This window comes from Adiantum capillus-veneris, chromosome 16 (genome assembly GCF_014529385.1).
Source record: "Adiantum capillus-veneris isolate H3 chromosome 16, ASM1452938v2, whole genome shotgun sequence".
Classification (NCBI taxonomy): domain Eukaryota; kingdom Viridiplantae; phylum Streptophyta; class Polypodiopsida; order Polypodiales; family Pteridaceae; genus Adiantum; species Adiantum capillus-veneris.
The window spans coordinates 33,018,487-33,026,180 of record NC_140946.1 but is presented as its reverse complement, the minus strand read 5'-3'; the positions used below and the strand labels follow the sequence as shown (position 1 = coordinate 33,026,180).

The window sequence follows — 7,694 nt, the reverse complement described above, 5'->3', positions numbered from 1 at the left end:
TCTTACAATGGAGGGGTGAAGTGTTTTCATTCCTTACTCTGTCTGGAATCTATCAAATTTTTCCTCATTCCCTCCCTTGTACCATTTTCCTACATATGGAATATGCTCTGGAAAGAATGAAATGCTTTTAATGGTTTATAATGTGCATACACCAAAAGAGCCTGCTCCAATCCTTGCACCTTCCACAAAGGCTTTGTGGGGAATGCCAATCAGATGAGCACAATTGGCATTCAATGGTGTGCACATGTCCGTGCCGCTGGCATCTGATCAAGCACCTATGATTTGTGTACATTTGGGCACCATTGGCACCTTAAAATGTGAGGGCAATGAAAGCAAAAAAGTTCACTCTTTGCAAGAGTTTTGGGCATCATGCTAAAAGAAAGGGCATGCTGCAAAATACACACATACACACACACACACTAACATACACACATGCATGTTCTTCTTTGAGAGATCAGACTGTATTCAACCATTCACATGCTTGCCCTTACCCATATTTTATACCATAGCAGCCGTTTCGCTTAGCTCCCACTCCCTTAAATGTGAGACAGAGCATTGCGGAACTACATGGAGGAGAGTCTCTTTTTGTATGCGAATTACATCCCTTAACAATTTGAGAGTGCGATCATCATGCCCTACATGAGTGCTCAGCTTTTGATCACATCAAACTTGCTTTACTGACATTTTAGCCCATACCATGGCCTACATACCTTTCTCTCTTAGCCACCTCATGGATTCAACTTGTTAGTGGCCACCCTTATATCCATAGTCTTCAAGCATGTTACATGTTGTACTCGGTCCCATTGGTCAATCTGACCTTTAAGAACTCTCTCTCTCTCTCTCTCTCTCTCTCTCTCTCTCTCTCTCTCTCTCTCTAATCTTTGAGGTCACTGTGTCCCCCTCTCCTTGTATAAGTATGTGAGCATCCAAGCCCTTAGTTCAAGAATCAACTCCTCGGCTAATATTTTTAGGTCTCTTGTGATCTTCTTCTTCTTCTTCTTCTTCTCTCTCTCTCTCTCTCTCTCTCTCTCTCTCTCTCTCTCTCCTGCTATGCAACATGATGACTTGTTGCCAACAATGTTTGGATTGGATAAGGTTTGCCTAAACTTAATAGCTGAGAGTCGAGATTAGTCGGTCTCAAGATTAACGGGTCTCAAACCACGTCAGTAGGAGAAAAATGTCCCTCTCTCTCTCATGCTACATGTCTAGTTTGTAGTATAAAATGAAGCACGTGAGAGGCGAAGAGCCTGGTAGTGTGTAACAGTGAGTCTGGTTTCTGTTTGGTCATGAGCCGACTCTTCTCTCTCTCTACCTATCTAATCGTGGTAGTTAAGAGCCTCAAAATGGGCATAGTCTTCACATGGTTGGCTTTTGAGGCCCTCTCGGCTAGCAAGAACCTGCTCAAGATCTATCTCATCACTCAATAATTCAAGCATTTATCTTCCAAAATCCACCGATTTTCTTCGCTTGCAAACAAGGCTGGAAGGCTATTTAGCTGTTCCAAAGTGACCAGGCTCTAAATGTAAGCAAAATGACATGGAGGCAATCCTACAATGGAGGCACATGCATGGAGGCAGCCCTACAATAAGAGACCAGAGTCATCATTTCTAGGGGGACACAAAAGGCCCACATTAGGTATGCAGCACCAAGGAGGATCCAAATGAGCAAAGGATTGCTAACTCCAAGACCAAGGCCAATACCCTCGACTGGCAATGATCATCCTCTAATGCAATCACATCAGTGTTCTGGAAAAATCATTTTTTCGAACGTACAAAATTGCTTTGCTTTCATTTTCAAGAGAAAATTTAGAAAATTAGGTTTATTTTGCAAGTTTTTACACTATTTTTCTCTTTTTTGGGACGGGATTTCTCCTTTTCCCCTTGCCCTCAACTTGCATTTTTGAAATTGAAAACGGCATGATAATAAGCTGAGACACATTTTTCCCAAACATTGAATGGAAGACCTGCCTTGCTCGACCGTTGTCGTGAGCATTGTTGCAGCAGGTAATGCCGCATATCCCCTTTGCAGATCCCCTTTCTTCTTACCTATGTCAGGAGTTTGAGATGTGAAAACTTGGGACAGCCTGGACGGTCACGTTGGAGCTCTCAACATTGTAGCATCCATTGACTGGCCGAAAAAAGACAAAGAAAGTGTGGAGATGGATGTGGGACTCTCTCTCTCTCTCTCTCTCTCTCTCTCTCTCTCTCTCTCTCTCTCTCTCGTGGTGTGGAGGGCCGCAGCTAGGCAAAAATAAGGGTTGTCGGGATCAAGGGTGGTGGACAGGCAGCGGTAGAGGAGTAGGTGGCTCAGCAAGCGCTTGTGGCGAGTGGGACATGTATTGGATCCAGAGTCTTGGCGTCTTGGCCAACAGAGGATTGAGGTTGTATAAGGGTGTGGGGCTCGTGGCAGATCAGCTGTTGGCAGCGAGGGGTGTTGATAGAGGAGACTACATGAGGCCTGCTACGACAACATTTGAGAAGTTATACATTAAGTGGTGGGTTGTGTTCATGACCGAGTGTAAGGAGGGGAGAAGGGAGCATTCTCTATCAAGCGCCAAGGCCAATCAATGGCACTCTCTCTCTCTCTCTCTCTCTCTCTCTCTCTCTAAGACCTACGACACACTCCTCAACAGGACTAAATGGGATTGGCCCTCTCTTTCTTTCTCTCTCTCTCTCTCTCTCTCTCACACACACACACACACACACACACACACACACACAAACACACACACACACACACACACATACAAACACACACACAAAGTTGTAGCAAATAACGAAGACATCTCTCTCTCTCTCTCTCTCTCTCTCTCTCTCTCTCTCTCTCTCTTTCTCTGACCTACGACACAAACGACGGTGTCGTAGAAAATGAAGCTTGATCTCTCTCTCTCTCTCTCTCTCTCTCTCTCTCTCTCTCTCTCACACACACACACACACACACACGCGCGCGCGCGTGTTCGAGACGGACCAACTTATCGAAGTGTGACAACTCATTGCTCATTATTTCCCAAGCTGCCAAATAGAGCCACCCTTTACAAAAAAAAAAGTAATCACCCTTCAAAATTGAAGGCTGGAGTGAAACTCCATGGCCTTGCTAAAGAGTTCAAATAATTTAAATAGATATATAGTACTAAGTATGTCCTAACGATTTCAAGAAAAGCTGAATAAAGGCGAATCTTCAAGAGATGCTGACAAAGGTGTCGACAAAAAAAAATCGCGCGAATGAAGGTGGAGAGGTGGAGAGCAGGTGAGGAAACTAGCTAAAGTGAGTTTCGAGGTGGAAAGCAGGTGAGGAAACCGGTTGTGTGTACAGAAGCTATTGTAGAAGGGAATTGCAAAAGATTTTTTTAAATACACCCGTGAACACGTGTGGAGCACTGAATTCCCTTGTGTGAGGTGGTTACCGTGATGTAATTGGATCTCTGGTTGCGTCAAACCAAGTTTGAACCCTGCTCGGGGATTTTTGGCTGATGCCCACACAAGGGTTGGTCAAGGGAGGAGTGGAGCAAAATCTACAAAGATTCCACCCAATAATATCAAGAACCTACTTGTCTGTAAAAATGTCTGTTCAAACGTTGTTTTGGATTGAATTAAAGGGAAAAAGGGAGATTCTCCGTTGGGAATGGATGTAAAAGGGAAAGTCCTTGGCAGATGTTGCATGGTGGAAGGAAGGAGTTAAAAAAATCTCTCTTTCATTTGAGCCTTCAAGCCTAAGTGCAGCAAATGGCGTACAGTAGGTTTGTCTCGCTTGTTGCAGTGCAAGGTAAATAGGCGCAGAGCAGGGAGGTACCATTCCACAGCATGGCGACGATCTGTGTGTGTGCGCGTGTGTGTGTTTGTGCAGGTGCGCTTGTTGGTCGTCCGAGGAGGCAGCTTGGCCTCATCCTGAGTCTTGTCCTGTCGCTATGCTAATAGCGTGCTAGAGGATGCATGTGTGTGTGTGTGTGTGTGTGTGTGTGTGTGTGTGTGAGAGAGAGAGAGAGAGAGAGAGAGAGACGCAGTTGGGCACATGAGCGGGATGATGCATTGGGCAGAGCAACAAAAGGTGCCGCAGCGAGTTGTACATCAAGGGAAGAGAGTTTGGCGATGCAAGAGAGACAGAAGGCAGACCCCTTGAGGGTCCTTGGCGGAGGAGACCATGGCGCAGACTGCAGACGGATATGCGGGTGAATGAGAACTTTGTTGAAACACAGAGGGAAAATCTCCTGAGCGTCTTGGCGGAGGAGAGCAAGGGGGAATGGAGGCAGAGGGAGATGCATGGTTAGGCTTCAAGGACTTGTGGTACAAACCTTGAAGGGTTGGTGCCGATCATGCGATGCAAGAGCTCGAAGGGTTGAGGTGTGGATAGGCCACAGAGAAACGTAAGAGATGGCGCTGGTTTTGTTGAGAAGGCAAAGCAATGCAAACTGAGGTTTGGGAGTGCAAAGGTTGCCGGACAGGTGCAATAAAGAGAAGCCAGAATCATTGCAAAAGGGAGCTCACGATAGAGCAAGGCAGACACTCTCTCTCTCTCTCTCTCTCTCTTTTTTTTTTGATAAATTCTTTGAAAAGGTTGACAATATGAAATCTTTAAGCCAAAAACAGGTAGCTTCAACAAGCATCAAAATTGTCCCCCGTCTAATACCCTCCTTTGAGGTCATTAACAACATCATAACGAATGGGAGTAACTGTCTCTAGAGTGGCTCCTTCAACGATGAATCCTGGTTTTGGACCTTCTGGCTGCCTCTTTGTTGAGATCTTCTCACCCTTGGCTTTTGCATCAGCCTTCAGCAAATCATTCTTCTTCACTCTCTCGATGAAGTCCTCACGGCATCGTGAAGGAAGCACATGTTCAATCCGCACATGGATCCTCTTCTTCACAATCCGGGTATTCACTTGCTTGTTCATTTCCACACCAATGGCACGCTTCGTGATGTTCCAGACGACGCCGGTGCGGCCGTGATAGAACTTGTGAGGCATACTCTTGTGCACAGCTCCATTGACCTTGATGTCCACATAGTCGCCGATCCTGTAGGTGCGAAGGTATGTGGAGAGCGGGATGTAACCCTTTCGCCAGAAGAGGCCGCGCGTGCGAGATCTTTGCCCGTGCCCAGCAGCCGGCATCTTCCTCTGCTTCGACTGCTTCCTCCACTCTCCAGATCTCTCTCTCTCTCTCTCCCCAACACCCCCCTTTTCGACTTGTTTGCAGCCAACGGGGACGTGGTCCTGTGGAGAGTGTGTGTGTGTGTGTGTGTGGTTTGTCTCTGCAGGCGACAATGTAGGTGGAGGCCCAAAGCCTCTCTCTCGTTTTTCCAAGCGTAGAGTTTCCTACGGCTGGTTATGATAAGGAGAGGAGTAGTGTGGGAGGTTCTTCTTCATTGTGTTGTAGGGCAAGGCAAGCAAAGCACGGTGGTTGATGACAGGACAGGGCAAGGCAGGCTGTGAACGGGCTTTGTCTCTAGGTTGCAGGCTTGCAGCAGCGGCCATGGATGATGGTAGGCCCTAAGGTCGCTTTGATGCGAGGGTAACACACTTTCTCTCTCTCTCTCTCTCCCCCCCTCCCGTCTTTGGAGTCTGGATTGTGTGGGCGCGAGTTGGAGAGAGAGAGAGAGAGAGAGACAGCAGAGCAGAGCTGAGCAAGAAAAGGGACTGACGGCAACTCAGCATGCAGAAGCCAGATTTGACCTTATCAATCGCTTTATTTTTGTTATGAAAGGTTCTCTCTCTCTCTCTCTCTCTCTCTCTCTCTCTCTCGGTCTGGACCTTTGCTTTGAGATGAATGCTTTTTTTGAGTTGAAAGCCCCTGGAGAAGCAAGGAGGTAGAGATACTTGGAGGGGCTCAAAGAGCTTGAAAATCTCAAGCTGCATAATAGAAGTATAGATTGTCGGAATTATTGTGAGAATCTCTCCAAAAACTTCTTGTGCAAGTTCATGTTGAAGCATATGATTGTGTAAAAGCGGAAAGTCAATTGAAGGAAGGGTTGATGTGGGAAAAAAATTCCAACCTTGCCCAAAGAGATATTCCTTTAGTCTTCAAGCCAAAACAGAAAAAGAAACTCAAAAAGAAGAATGCCTAAAGGGGGTGTCACAGATTGGGACACCCGTCCCTCTCCCATTGCGTTGGTGGCGATCAAAACACGGTCAGCTTAGCACAAGAAAGACTTCTTCCAGCGAAAACCAATCAACAACAACCAAATGGTTGAAGTCTCGCTTACGATGTCGACTGTCAGCATTCCAAACTCGTGAGATACGCTCCCGCCTTAGCTTTTTGCAGTTGGGCATCCATGGGAAAAGTTGGCTAAGGGGGTTTGCCCGCCCCTCTGACATGAGTGGGAGGCCATGTTGCACTTTTTATTGGGCAAATGGCAACCCACCACATCAGCATGGCCGCTCATTGCCCACCCCAATGTGACACCCCCTAACTACAAGCCCTTCAAGTTGGAGAGAATGAGTACATCAAAGATAGGAAAGGATACTTTAAGACACAATCTTTCAAGGTGCAACAAGTTGGAGGTCCCAACAAAGTCAAGGCCAAAGAGAAGGTCAACCAATGCAGGTGTGAAGAATATCTATGAATATTTATGTGGAGAGCTCCATAACATGGCTATAAAGAGGGAAAAGTGCATGAATGATACGTAAACAATATCGTACATTCAAATGTTATTAAATTAGAAGATATTAGGTCTCCCCAATTTATGTATTAAAAAAAAGCCTTTCGAAATATCTTAAGTGGATAAGTGAACGGTGAGTTTAAAAAATGAAAAGACTCACTAAAGTGAAAAGTCAAAAGACTTTTTGTGTCTATGTAAAATATGTAAAAGAGATGATCCATTGCCCATCTATACATTTGTAATTTTTGGTGGTTGGGTTAAGGAGACTTCCATACTTTTCAGTGCATGATGGAGACTTACCTTTTATTTCACATTCTCACATCTCTTTACTTTTTTTGCATTCTATTGTTTTTGAACTAGTATGTAACTCGCACGTTGCTGTGGCCAATAAAATTATGAAAATTGGAGATCTCTCTCTCTCTCTCTCTCACACACACACACACACACACACACACACACACACACACACACACACACGAAGACATATATAGGTAGGCGTATGCTCTCTCTCTCTCTCTCTCTCTCTCTCACACACACACACACACACACACACACACACACACACACACGGAGACATATATAGGTAGATGTGTGTGTGTGTGCTTGCCCACATGTGAGGAGAATGAAACTATAGTCCTTGGAATCACTCTAGCAAAATAACAATGCATAGCTATGTCTTCTGTCTCTTTCTCTCTCTCTCTCTCTCTCTCTCTCTCTCTCTCTCTCATATTAAATCTTGAGATCAAGATTCATCGAGTAGATCTTTGCTATCCCTTTTTTCACCTTTTCTCCCTTTCTCAATTCTTTTGATTTGAGGACTGGATAGCTCTCTCTCTCTCTCTCTCTCTCTCTCTCTCTCTCTCTCTCTTAATGAGCACATGGAGATTTTTAGTCAAATGGTTGCGAGCGACTCATTCTTCACACAACTTCTAATAAATTCAAAGTGCCCATATCTCCTTGCTAATCAACCAATGTATCATATTTCTACCAGCTTGATTTTGTTGTGCCATGCTATCAAAACCATGACTTGCCAATAAACATGCTTTTCCTGACGCTCTATTGGTTGAAGCAAGATAGGTTTTGGTTGGTGCTACGCTCTGGGGTC

General features: G+C 45.3%; 1 pseudogene; it reads right to left on the bottom strand.

Annotated features, from left to right (window-relative positions):
- Positions 1 to 3,683: 3,683 nt before the first annotated feature.
- On the bottom strand, positions 3,684 to 6,842 carry LOC147438826 (large ribosomal subunit protein eL21x/eL21w pseudogene; annotated as a pseudogene).
- Between the last annotated feature and the right edge of the window lie 852 nt (positions 6,843 to 7,694).